Below are 14093 nucleotides of genomic sequence, written 5' to 3'. Positions count from 1 at the left end.
TATTTAAGATGTAGCATTGAACTTCTGTCTCCGCTATCACAATATTCCTGTCAGCTAAAGCATCTTTCGGCATATTACAGCAATTTTACATTTATCAGCCAAATCTCTTTCCAGTTGAGAGAAAAAACAGATTTTGCTTGGGAACTTCAGAGTATTTTTAATAACAGGGTGATTCCCTATAATGTACAGATGAGCAATTACCACCTTTAAATCATGCACTGTATGTTACTGCTCCCATGAATAATGTATATGCCAGCAGTGCTATATCATAATCTGATCCAGGTGACCTGAAGATACTGGGACCCTTGGGAGAAGGGGAAAAACATAGTGACATCCTCACTTAGATGCCCACCACAGGGCAATGTGTCCATAGCAAGGGGGGATTCTCACCATCTAACGCGAGTTGTCTATGGTGAAGGTGTCTGAGATAATGTTAGAAACTGTACACTGCCTTTTATAACCACTGAAAAGAAACAGGCAATCTCAGGGTGCAATTTCTATGGTCAATATATTGTTTACCTTACAATCAGATGGTCCAATGAATCCTGCCTGCGCTCTCTGAAGATGTGCTTCTGTCAGCCACGGTGAGAGAAGGATCTGAGGAAAGGGCTTACATTGCTTTTCCAGACCGTTTTTTTGGGGCCTGAATTGCTCACTGCCCTCACCTTCCTCACAAACTTCAGGGAAATATCCTAGAACCAGCGGGTCAGTATTTGATCCTTTCCAACGAGGAACAGGAGGGTGAGAAACACTGCAGGTCTTGTGCAGGCAAAGGTGTCAGCTGCACAGGCTGTTTACCAACCCATTGTCCTATACTTCAAACCTTTACTATTTCCCACAGGCTGTTTTAAAACAAACAGAAGAATAATTGCATGAGGAGGTAAATGGCTTTCCAGTCAGTAAATACACAGTTCACAAAGCCCAGGTTCTCTGTTGACCCATCACGACTGATGCACTTGAGTGCGGGTCAGATCCTCAGCTGCTGTAAATGGGCTTGGTGGCACAGATGTCCTTATTTCATGATCTGCATGGGTACCCCTGTGTCGTGATCTGCATGGATGTCTCCATGTCGTGACCTACACAGATCGTAACCTGACAACAGTTCGGTCCTCCAGCGAGAACAGGTTAGCAAGTCCTGCACATCAGAATAATTTGGCATATGATGAGCTTTTTCACTGAAGTGAAATCAAAATCCCTTCGAGCAAACTACTAACTTTTGCCTGTGGATGGAAAAGGGACAAATAGTTTTTCAAGAGAACAATATTCACTGACATTTATATCATTGAGCGAGCTATAGTTTCCTGATGTAATTGCAGTAATGAGGAAGGGGAAAACATCTTTTTCTTAGTAGAGGGTCAGAGGACCCTGTTGAGGAAAAACACTGTCATAAAGAAACTATTTTACGATCAAGTAGCCAATTATGCTGAAATGAAAATAGAAGTGTTTAAATGACAGAACAATTAGAGCTGTAATAATTACAGGCTTTAGTAGAAATTCTAAAATGTGAAAATAGATGAAAAACTCAGTTTGTAACAGATCAGCACAGTGTTACAGATGAGATCAGGTTAAAAAATAACCAAACAATAGGTTTGTTCTCAAACCAAAGAGAAAGTGTAGGTAACGTGAAAGGTCAGGATTTTGGTACTGTCTTAAAGAAGTACTGGTACAAGTCCATAGGTACAAATACCATGCTTCTGAGAACAAAGAGAAAGGGGAACCAGAAGGGGCTGGACACCCAAATGCTACCGAAACTCATATCACTGAGGACCAAAGCCCAGGAGGGCAATCGACTACATTTATCAGCCTTACCTGCCGACTCTCTCTGCAAAGTCCAAGCTACTCAGCTTTCCAATACCAAGGACTATAGACGAGCCCTCTGCAGACTGAAAATCCTAGCACAACCTCCATGTTTCTCTGCCTTCCTACTGCTCTTTCTTTGTTTCATTCACCTGTATTTCCACATCCCTTTCTACAGACAGCCTTTCTGAGGAGCGTGAACAGACTGGGTGCTCTGGCCAGGGTACGGTGTGGGACACATTCTGCAGAAGCCACACAAGGCACCCAGTCTCAGGTGCTCCACAAAATTGATGCAAGCACAAAGGTGGGGACACAACATCAGCAACTCCTTCTGGAAAAAAAACCCAAGACATAAAAAAACCCTGTGTCCTATTTTAAAGTAATGACACAACTGCCCAGGAAAAAAAGTCAAAATTGGTCAACCTCAGTCAAAAACACAGTCCAAAAGTCAATCTCGGTCAAAAGTTGAGATTTTCAACTGATGTGGGGGTTTTGTTTGGTTTTTGTTTAGGGTGAGGGTTCTGCCTTTATATTTTTTACCTTGTTAAAGCAGTGCTGTCTCCTGCATCTCCCTTTTCTGACCACAGTCCAAGTGCCAGCAACAGGAACATTATGGGCTCAGGGCTTGACCAGTTGATACTATTGACATACAACAGCACCACTGCCGTTAGCAGGGCTGCCCAGCATTATTTATTCAGCCCATTAACCAGGGAGTGACACCATTTTGAGAGTGCAGGTGAAGTCGCAAGATCCATCAGTACAGCACCGTCTGTGTTTATCCTCTCAAACAGCTCCTGACCAGTCTAAATTTAGAGCACCACCAGCCCACCTTATCAGCTAGACACATAAAAGCTGGTATCAGTTTAATTAACATTTGCACAACACTGCTGCAGCAAGTCCCCTGAACTCAGCAGTAATGGGAATCACATGCAGAAAGCAAAGACCCAGATGTCAGAGGGAGCCCACACTGGTCTTTTCCCAGTGTTTGCAAGGTGATGCTCTCAGCCCCTGTGCTTTACGCATCCCCGTCCCCACTCCAGGTGTTCCCCTCGAGGCTGGCAGCACTGGTGTGGGGGTGATGGCCTCTCCAGCCTCCTCCCCATGGCGGTGGGGAGGTACGGGGTACAGCTACAACCAGCAAGGTCTCTGCGGCCACCACAGTATGGGACCAGATGCCAATAATGATGGTGGCACCAAAGCTGCTGTGAGACAAGAGCACCATGTCCCATAGGAGGGATGGGGACGATGGTCTCAGCACTGAGGAAGACCCCAAATTTGAAGGAAATGTTGTTTGTCTCCATGAGGACACATCCACCATGCAAAGATGTTGTGCCATGGGCACGCTCAGCAGCTGCTGATGCCGTCGAGCCTGACCTCACCCTGGGGCTGCAGCATCCTACAGAAACCATAGCTGGGATGGTGGATGGATGCAGGCAGGGGGAGGGGCAGTGCTTTGGCAGGGCCATGCCATGAATTAACATCTGCTGCACTTCTGCTCAGGTTTTGACCTAACACACAGCTCATCCCAAGGCGTGATGTGTGCTCAAAGCAGTGCCGTTAGATTAAAGCAAAAGTGTCAGGCTGGCTGGACATGTGGAGAGGAGAGGGAAGGGTCACCCTGCAGCCCTTACACCCTGCAGCTGATGTCTCCTGCAGCATCGTCTCCTGCACTTTTGCAACAGTGGCTGTTTCTGCATGTTTGCTGTTGGGGTTTCTGACAGCTGAAGTAACCCGAGAATTCTGAACTGCTGAGGAGAAGGTGTTCAGCTATTTCTGTGTAGGCAGGATTTTAAGGTAATAGCATGGCATTATGTCTCTAGCATGCGAGTAAAATTATTTTCACTGTTTCATGTGCTTGGCCCAATTTTAAGACCACAGTCAACCAAACAGAAAGTGGGAAAAAACTCTGAATTTAAAAATTAATTCAGGTGGAGTGCTTGCACTGGGCCTGTGATTTAATTCTCTGCAGGTATTACTGTAGGCACACATAATCCAGAGTCTGCTTTGTATTTCTCCTGCTCAGAAAGGAAAAAAGATTTCTGATGCTCGTACTCTAACAAACTGCAATGGCATGTTCTTGGCTTTCTGTGCTGTAAGCATCCTTACTACAGGGTTTGCTTCCAGTGGGGGCCCTTATGAGACTGGGAGCCAAACAAAGAACAGGGACTGTGATTTTCAAGATTTCAAAACAGCTCAATACCCACTGGTGTTATGGCAGTGTGTTTTGGCAGTGACCCTCCAAGGTGTAGTAAGTAGCCCACAGAGAGAGATGGAAACCACATCAGTGGTGTTTTGCATTACAGTGTGGTGAGGACCATGTGTGGTCACCTGGGAGAGAGATTATGGGCTGGCAGTGGTCCACGGGCACAACCAGTTTAAAAACACTGATGTAATTTGTGGCATAGATAGTGTTTTTCTGCAGCCTTGAAACCTTTCAGAAAATAAACAATATTTTCTTTTATGGACGCACCTTACAAATCTTTCCATGAATTGCATGTATATGGGTTATACAAGATACATATGTCTTGTATAAGGTAATAGCCCTTAAGGGAGTCATCACTCAAACATCAAGCAACTTTTGACACAGTAAGCAAAGTTTTTTATGCCAAAAATGGGAAGTCTAAGTAAGTATACATTCCTCATATCACACATACATTCATTTTTACCTATGATATTTACTAGTAGATGCTAAAAGAGCACCAGCGTAGCTATTATATAGAGTATAGAAGTGCACGTCAGGGAGGAATGGAAAGTTTTACTCCAATTTTAGTAATCCCTTTCCCTTATACTCTGAAAATTCACTCGCTTTGGAAAGAGGTTTTAGTGAAGTCCTACCATCATTCCCAAATGTGACACTGTTATGTTCAGCACTGAGGTTTCAATCCATACTGCCAGGCTCCCTGTAATTTTGGATCTAGAAGTTTTCTTTTTTATCTACCTTTGATACATAAACGGGGGGGGGGGGGGGGAAATTTAGGACCAATTACAAAGGAAAATATCATTGTTTAACAGCTTGCCTGAAAAACCTCTGCTAATGTTGAAAGACTTCATAATACCAGGGGAATTTTTATGTTGTTCAGATTTTTATATAGCATAAAGCAAAAAGAGGCTCTGCAGGGAAATTTACTTTAAAATTATTTACATTTAAGTAAATGCTGCTGATTTACTTAAAAATGGCAGGTTTACTAAATGCAGGCTTCTCTTTTGGTTTAGTTGATTTGATTTTTAAAAAGCTGTGAAAGCAAAGGCTATAGGAGATTTGAAAGCATTTTCCTTTTAAAATAATTAGCTACTAATATCTAGCTCTGGTGAAGAACTTCAGAGGTACAGCCTCAACTTTCATTGCCCGGTTCACAGAGGAGGCTAAAATCCCTCTGTCTGGTGCCTTGGCTCTCTGGTTCAGGTTAAGTGCAAGGCTGCCCAGTCTTCTCATGAAAGACAGTTAAAGGAGGATAACTGTAACATCCTGGCACCCTTACCTAGGAAGTGAGATTGGCTTTTTAGGCAGAGGGTGTTCAAACACCCATTTCTACCTACCAAGAAAATGCACTGAACACGAGAGGCTGGGTGTGCCTAGGCTCTGCTGGGCAAGGGCTTTGGGAGTTGTGACCACATAGACAAGGACACTTGGTGGGGAGCCCAGGGCTCTTCATCAACTTGATTTTATCCTGTCCTTGAGTATAGAAATAGAAATATTCCAGGATACAAAACTCCACAGTTGGGTGCACCCAAAACTAAATACAACTTGTTGGTAATTTATTTTTCACTGGTCTTTCTCCTGGTTTGTGAATTTCATTTCCTTTATATCCAGTGGCACACTTTAAAATAGAGCAGTGGGTTCGTATCTAAAGAAACACAGGCAGGAGGAGCCTGTGAAAATACCCCAGTGTTTGTGGGTACATGGTATGTTGCGTGGGAAGTTCATTTTTGATTCAATAAAAGGCCCATCAAGTGAGAAGGAATCAGCAACAGTTCCCTCGTTAAAATCTCTGCTCCTTTCACTTTCTATTGTTGCTTCACCTGTATCCCACACAATGCAGCCAGGCCAGCTCCATTAACAACCCCAGCATCAGCGCTTTGATAAGACATGGTTGCATCCCTTGAAACTCAAAATGCTTCTTAGAGGCCATGGAACAAGCAGCCTGCATGAAGTGAAAGCTGCTCTGTTCAGCCCTTGTCCAGCCTCAGGTCTGATGGAGAAACTCCGATAGGAGCCTTTGCATGCCAACAAAATATTTGCAGAGCAAAAAATAATGGCACTCACCTCCACAAATATAAATCCACTGAAACAGAGATTGCAAGCTGTTGCTGTAAAATGCAAAGAGGTTTTCCAGGACTCGAAAGTACAAATTCATGGAAGACCTGCCTTTCTTATCTGTGTTAAATTCTTTGTGGGGATTCTTGTGCGTGTCCTCAGGTCTTCTCTGTATGACACCAGCTGGATGCAGGAACACACAGGCAAACGTAAGCCACAAGGCTTTAGATAACATGCAGATGCATTGACATTCGTTATGTGGTTTTGTGAATCACATTTTGCAGGTGTATTCCCTGGATACTTACGGGGGCCAAATGCCCCCAAGGATGTTTTGACACACACTAATTGTAATAGTTTGCTGTGATGACCGATACCTCTGGGGTGGCTGCTGCAGGCACGACTCAGAACCTCTGTAGCCCAATCCAGAAGAGAGTCCTTGGGACTCACTTTCTTGTGACTTGTAGAAATACCACCCAGTAATTGTCCTTTTTGGTTTTTTGTCAGGAACATGGATTTTCTCCTGTTTCTCTTCCCCAAAACATGGCCTCAAGGGCTTGCCAGTTCCCAGGTTTGTAGGAGGAAAGCTGCTTGAAAAGGGTCAGGCTGAGAACGAGGTTTCATGGCCAGGTGCAGAGAAGGAACTTCCAGATCCCACTGCAGCAGTAAGTCTTGTGGCCGAGCAATGGGTATAGCCCCTCCTTTTCATTTTCTGCTGTTGTCTGACTCCTCACGAGAAGAACAGCTATAAACTGGTTATTCTGGTATTTTTCAAAAGGGAAGTCACAGAAAGGAATATGCAAACCCCAACTTATTTTTAATGCCTTCTTTAATAAGTACTGAATGTTCTCAGCTCTCCAGGGGAAGCAGAAGGAGTAGTATATGCAGCCTATTTTTAGACTCTGAAATGTTACTTCCAGTGCATCCAGTAATGTGTTATGGCTTTCCAAATGGTAGAGCAGCCATTGAACTCATTTAATTTCTCAAACCCTATCTAAAATTCAGTAATTGTCTTCAGCTGTCTGAATTTTTACTACATACCATTAGTCTGGCTATGTGGAAGCTTTCCATCACTTTAGCCAACCTGTCATTGCCCACCAAGTAAATGCCTTGCAACCAGCAATATATCAGGCTCTGATGTGGTGGCAGCTGCATAAACCTGCCTGTCCTGGTTTCAGCTGGAATAGACTTAATTTTATTCTTAGTAGCTGGTACAGTGCTATGTTTTGGATTTAGGATGAGAATTATGTTGATAACACGCTGATGTTTTAGTTGTTGCTAACCAGGGCTACTCTAAATCAAGGACTTTCCAAGTTTCCCATGCTCTGTGAGCAAGCAGGTGCACAAGAAGCCGGGAGGGAGCAGAGCCAGGACAGACAAAGGGATATTCCATACCATAGACCATCATGCTCAGCATATAAACTGGGTGGAGCTGGCCAAGGACCACCAGTCCACCTCAGGGACTGGCCAGGCATCAGTCAGCTGGTGGTGAGCAACTGTATTGTGCATCACTTGGTTTTTATTTCTTTTGGATTTTAGTCTTCTCTCCCTTTCTCTCCTTTTCATTAAAATTGTTGATCGTGGTTTTGTTGTTATTACTGTTATTTTATTTCAATTATTATTTTGTTCTTATCTCAACCCACACATTTTACCTTTTCCCCAATTCTCTTCCCCACGCCGTGGGGGACAGGAGAAGGGAGCAAGCAGCTGTGTGGTACTTAGTTGCCAGCTGGGGTTAAACCATGACACTGCCTCATTTCCCGGATCCTGTATGGAGGAGGTAACTGCTCCTCTGGCTGTGAAAGTCAGCTGCTCCCATTCAACCCTTCTGTTTCACAGGAGGAGATTATAGGAGGTGTTTTCAGAGCTCAGATTTCAAATGTGTAAGTACCAGCGACACGTTTGTGTGTACACACAATTTTCACCTGCAGACGTTCCACAGTTGCTGGAAGGATTGAATCCTTTGTGGGCACCCACCAGTGCAGGAATATACCCTTACACAGCCATGGGGTTTGCAGCTCATCAGCTCATCTCAGTCCCACATTCAAGTTATCCGAGTTGTCCAGCTGGGCTGCATGGTGAGTGAAAGTTACTTTGCATGAGTCCCTATGAGAAAAGCAGAACTTGGCCCTCAGATACTGGTCTCCAAATATTTATGCATCCTTCATCCATCTTAGTTTTCTTGTTAATTCTTTAGAACTCTATGTTTTCTCGCTAATTCTTTAGAACTCTCTGTTTTCTTGCTAATCCTTTTCATTTCTTCTCTTGTCAGTTCTCCTGCCCATGAAACACAGAATTTGCACAAGCTGAGGATGACAATCTGAGTGTTTTCTCTAATAAAATATATTTAATATATTCTTGCGTTATTTCAGGGGTCTTGTCTGCTTAGAGTATTTCTCGTAATTTTTGCCATTTTATGAACTACCATTTGCCAGTTTTGCTAGCTGTCACATTGAGCATACATCCTTCTTTTGCCTTTCTCATACCACCCACTTCAACACTGGTCTCTCAAGCTGTTATTAGAGCACTTTGCAGGAGTCACGTACATTGTGAAAAGGCGATCCAGTTGATAGTTAGCACAAAAGTTCCCACCAACAGCTCTTAAAGAAAGTGGGTTGCCAGGCATAGAAAGGAAGTTCTTTCTCAGACTAATAAATGGTTAATAGCAAGAAGCCAAATATTAGGCATTAAAGACCAGGTTGCTGGCAGGTTGCATGAGGTTCTGTACCAGGATCATTCAATGCATCCTATATGTATGTACATACATAGGCCATTTTGTATGAGTGTGACACATTCACTTCAAGGTACTGATGAAAATGAGGCAAGTAGCAATGTGTGTGTGCTACACAGTCTGAAGATAATACAAAATAAATCATGATAGTCAAATCTAAAGCTGACTGCAAAAATTGTCACCAGAACATTAAATAAGTGGGCAATAAGCTTGCAGGTGAAATTGAGTGCAAAAAAAAGCATAGTCAAGCACAAGGAGAAAATTATACCCATCTGCAGCCTCTGATTTATCTCTTACGAGCCAGCCGAGAGCTCTCAATGTCAATATGACTAGTTGCCTGAAAATATCACTCGGTGCTGGAGATGCTCAGAAGGGCAAGTAGGTGATTAGGCATGTGGTCAGTAGTATGACTGCTGCAGTGGAGTACAAAATGTTTGTGCATTTGGAATTTATACCTTATTTTAGGTAGTGCAGCTAGAAAGAGTAGACAAGTGTTCGGGCATGCAAACTCTTTTCTGCATCTCAGGAAGAGAGACCAAAATAAGAAACACCATTATGTTGCCATATAAAAGCATGTAAATGCATCTTCAATATTGCTTGCAGTGGCCATCATCCCAGCTTAAAAACAGAATATATTTGAAAACTACAGAGATAAGAGGCATGGAATAGCTTCTTTTGAGAATCGAAAAAATGTAGTGTTAGATGCTTCAGCATGGAAAAAAAAATTAGACATGGGACTCTGCTGGAAGCATACACAAGAATTGGTGCTCAAGTGAAAATTAATAGGGAAAAACAATTTACTTTTCTCAAAATACAAGGACTTTGGACATCTAATAAGATTACCGGACAGTAGGTTTTAAGCAAACAAATTAAAGTGCTTTTTATGCAATATATAACTGAATTGTGGATCTCTGTGGAACAGTTTCGCACTGTTGTGAAGGAGATGAAATTCAGAACAGACAAAATTGTGGGGATACATGAAGATCAGAAATTTGGGTGTCATACTTAGAGGTCAGTGGCTAGAAGAGGGAACAAATGTCGAAATGCCCTTGTGTGCACAGGACATTTAACAGACTTGTGAAAATAATTTATCCCATGAAAGCCCTTGGTGTAGATAAAGATAGGGTGTTCTCTGAATTAGCAGTATGAGTGCAGGGAGTTAAAACTTACTCTGATATGTTACAAGACTTACCATATTTGCAAACCCAGTTATGCCCTATTTTAAACCCCTGAATTTCCTACACTTGTCAGATCTTTGCTCTGTGGTGAGCCAGTTGATCCTGGCTGGGTTTAGACAGAAACCCCCATAATCCATGGTCAAATCTTAAACAAGCACAGATGCCCAGACACCTTTTGTGTTGTTCCCCTGGCTGCTGGGGTTGCATTTCTGCCTCCTCTGATCTGTACTGTTTAGCAGCCACCAAATTATTTCCTTACTGCATCCTTACAAGTCCCAATGAAATTTCCTTTTCTCTATCAGCTCCTGCTCAGGCTTCATTTGCAGTTATTTCCTGCACAGGTTTGGCTTTTCCAACTCATTTTGCCAAACGATTAACACTTGGTAAGAGTTTGTGGCAGACACCGGCTGAAGGAGTGGCACAGGGACACCTCAAATACACGCTGCCTTAGTTCATGTTTAAGAAGTTTTGCCCACAGAATTATGTCAGCCTGAGGGTTAAAGAAATTGCACGTTCAGCTGGCAGAGCCATGCCAGGAGATGGCCTTGGAGAGACACGGGGATCACCTGTGGGGCAGTTTGCTTACACAAGAGAGCTTGTGTTGTTCCTCTAACCACTATAAAGTCCGCTGGGAAAATAACTCCCTCATCAGCACTAACTGTGCCAAAGAGCATTTGCCGCTTGAATTTCGACATCAGGCTAAAGGTCTCTTCTGGCAACAGCTAAAGGCAAAGGGTGTATTTGGCAAATGAGGGCTCAGCAGGGGCAGAGAGCAGAGGGTGTTCATTACCCAGACTAGTCTGTGAGAGCCGGTGCAGAGTGAACGGCTCCCTGAGAGCTCCTCTCCTCCCCAGCACCTTTGGAGCAGCTTTTACCTTAACACAGCACTGGGTAGCCCCAAGCCTGTGCACAGGAGTGCTACTTGATGCCGTGCTGAAGTGAAATATTGCACTTCACCTCCACTGCCTCGCCTCAGCTGCTCTTGCACTTGCTAATGGTGACAGGCTATTTGGCCAAGCTGCACAGATGCCCTTTCATGTAGCGTTTGCCAACTGCATCCTTACAAAGTCCCAGTGAAATTTCCTTTTTCCACATAATTCAAGTCACAGCAGCTCCGGGAGCATCTTTTTGCTCAGATCAAAGCTCCAGAGCTCTGCAAGGGCAACCTTCAACCTTTCAGAGCTGTGCCCACTCGCTGTGCCTGCCCCAGCAGTGCTGCCAAAGGAGTGCCAGTTGCTTACCCAGGAGGGGCACAGGCTGCTGCAGCAGCCACAGGGCTCCTAGCAGCCGTCTATCCCCATGTTCCCTGTGCTCCTTGGCAGACCAGCCAGGGATGTGCAGACGTTTTGCAAATGTCCCAAAGAGTCAGGTCATGGCAGGGGAAGTGGCTGTGTGATACCCTGTCGTTGTAAAAGCTGTCCTTGGCCTTTACTTGCCCGTTTCCTCCCCTCCCGTGCTCAGCATCATGTGTCCTCCCCTCCAGGAGGTGTGAGCCATGAGGGACCAGGTGTTTGGGCAGCTTCTAACATGGGCGGCCCAGATGGGGCAGTAGCTGGTGGCCATAATTATGCAGCAGCACAATAGCATCACGGAGGGGTGAGCACAAAGCTACTTCCCCACGCAGCTGTTAGACTGTTTGTGCCCCCAAGCCTGCAGACTGACACCCCCTACATTTCACATCACAGCTCATAGAATTGTAGATCTGATTTGTCACTGCTTGAGCACGTGCATCAAATCCATATTTAAATGGTTGTTTTGCCTTTTCAGCAATAGTCTATAGGAGCAAACCGAGAGGCTCAGTTTTACGTTGCGTTTTATGACAGCCAACACTTAAGCTTGTAACTCTTGGCAAGCGAAGGATGACAGAGCTCCACTGGACTTCCCCATCCATTATTGTGTTTTGGTTTACTGTCTGCCTTTACTTTTTGCCTTGCCATCAATACACTCCTACATGCTTTGCTGTGCACCCTTAATGCCTCCTCTTCCTCCACTTGCCCTCGCCTGGCTGCCTGCACCAGCCCCTCTGCCAAGGACGTGGCCCCTGTGGCCGGGGCAAGCTTGGCTGCGAGGGGTGCACAGGGGATAAGCGCAGGAGGGGTTAAGTGGCATGTTGGTGTCTCCAGATCAGAGAAGCATCAGTTCAAATATCTGCCTTCAATTCCTCTAAGCAAAGGAGCAGCAGTTTTCACTGCAGAGCAACACCTATGTATACTACAGATTTTCCGTGGGTTTTTTTAACTGCTGACAGGAGACAAATGTGAAATGCCGCCCCATAACAGCCTGCCTGTAAAAATGATTTGTCGTAGTAACTTTTCCCTCCTTTTCCAGCACCTCTTGCAGTCTGGATAGATTTTTGCATATGTTGTATTAACTTAGGAATCTAGGGTGAAACACTAGAACAAAACCAGAAGAATATGTTTCCTGTTAGGATATGAACTTGTAAATGTTTTTATGTTTCTCAAAGAATACACAAGACTAGTTCATAGCATTTACCTTTTTCCCATCTACAACAGACTTACACAACAGCAATACCAAGAAATCCCATGGGCTTATACCTGATTTAAGCATTTGTGAGGAGAAAATGTGTATAAGGGTGAGAGAAGTTGTTCCAACTTGTTGGTTGGGAACAGAAAAATTAAGTGGCAAGTGGTCAAAGTAAAATATGCAAAATGTACAAGAGGAAAGGAAGAATGCTGTGCTGCATCCCATGTAAACATCAATCCGATGCCAGTCTGGAACCAAGCGTGGGGACAGGAGAAACGCAAATTACGGTAAGAAATAAGAAAGGGAGACTCACAGGTAGACATAGCATGTGGGTTACAGTTATAACATGAAAGTAATCCACCCACTGGAAGAAGTCCGATGAGGGCACAGCCACAAAATTAAATTATTTCAGCTGCACCCCATCTGGTTTACTCTTTTATTGATGCATTTTATTTGATGCACTGTCCTAAATTGCTTCCCATTTAGGACAGTGCATCAAACTAGTTTTCTGGAAGCTTAGCTTGAACTATCCTTGTCTTGGGGGCCAGGGTTTATAGAAATCCATCTAAAACTGAGTTTCTTTTGCCTCTTTGCTGTTTTGGACAGCCTGGTAAGATTTTGGGGGAATTTTCTGTTCTTATTCACATCTTCACCTCTTCCCTACAGCAATTAAGTAAAGATGGACAGAACAGGCATAACTGCATCCTCAGGTAACTAGTAGGACTGGATATAAAGGCTGGCATGTGCATGCATGTGAGAGGGTGGGAAGCTGGAGAGTGTGAAGAAGTTAGCAGTCCTTAAGGCTTAAGGCCTCCCTTCAGATCTGTAAGGTATATTCCCTATAGAAAGAGAGACGACATGAGCTGCCTCCAGCACCCCAGGACCCACACACACCCCCCCGCCCCCAGTGTCACAGGGGTGGCTGCCAGGGAAGTACAGAACCAGGGTGTCCTTCAAACCCTTCACAAGCAAATGGCCTCATCACTGCAAGTGGTGATGGGTTTGATGGTATTTCACTGGGCTTGTGTTGAGAGCCCAAATTTGAGAGCAGAGAATCACACCACTAATTTATAAAAATAAGGAATAAGCTCCTCAAAAATACAAATCTGAAAGGAGTAATGAAAACATCAGAACAGCTGCTCAGCAGAGGTTCCTACAGAAGAAGCACAGTCATTCTTTCTCACTTCCTCTTACAGCAGGAAAGCAGCTGTACGGCTAAACACTCTGTTCCTGAAAATTTGGCTGTCTGTGAGAGCAGGTAAATGAAACAAAGCATAGTCAGGCCTCTTGCCAAATTTGTGTGTGTTCCAAGGTCGTGCTCTGTAGAGCAGAGCTTTTCCAAATGTTATAACCCCTCCAAAACATTGCAAATTAATAGAATGTAATGGAAAGGAATGGAAGGGAACAGAACAGAACAGAACAGAACAGAATAGAATAGAATAGAATAAGAATAGAATAGAATAGAATAGAACAGAACAGAACAGAATAGAATAGAATAGAATAGAATAGAATAAGAATAGAATAGCATAGAATAGAATAGAATAGAATAAGAATAGAATAGAATAGAATAAGAATAGAATAGAACAGAATAGAATAGAACAGAATAGAACAGAACAGAACAGAACAGAACAGAATAGAATAGAAAAGAATA

Source organism: Falco rusticolus, chromosome 6, assembly GCF_015220075.1.
Source record: "Falco rusticolus isolate bFalRus1 chromosome 6, bFalRus1.pri, whole genome shotgun sequence".
Taxonomy (NCBI): Eukaryota; Metazoa; Chordata; class Aves; order Falconiformes; family Falconidae; genus Falco; species Falco rusticolus.
This window is presented reverse-complemented; position numbering follows the sequence as displayed.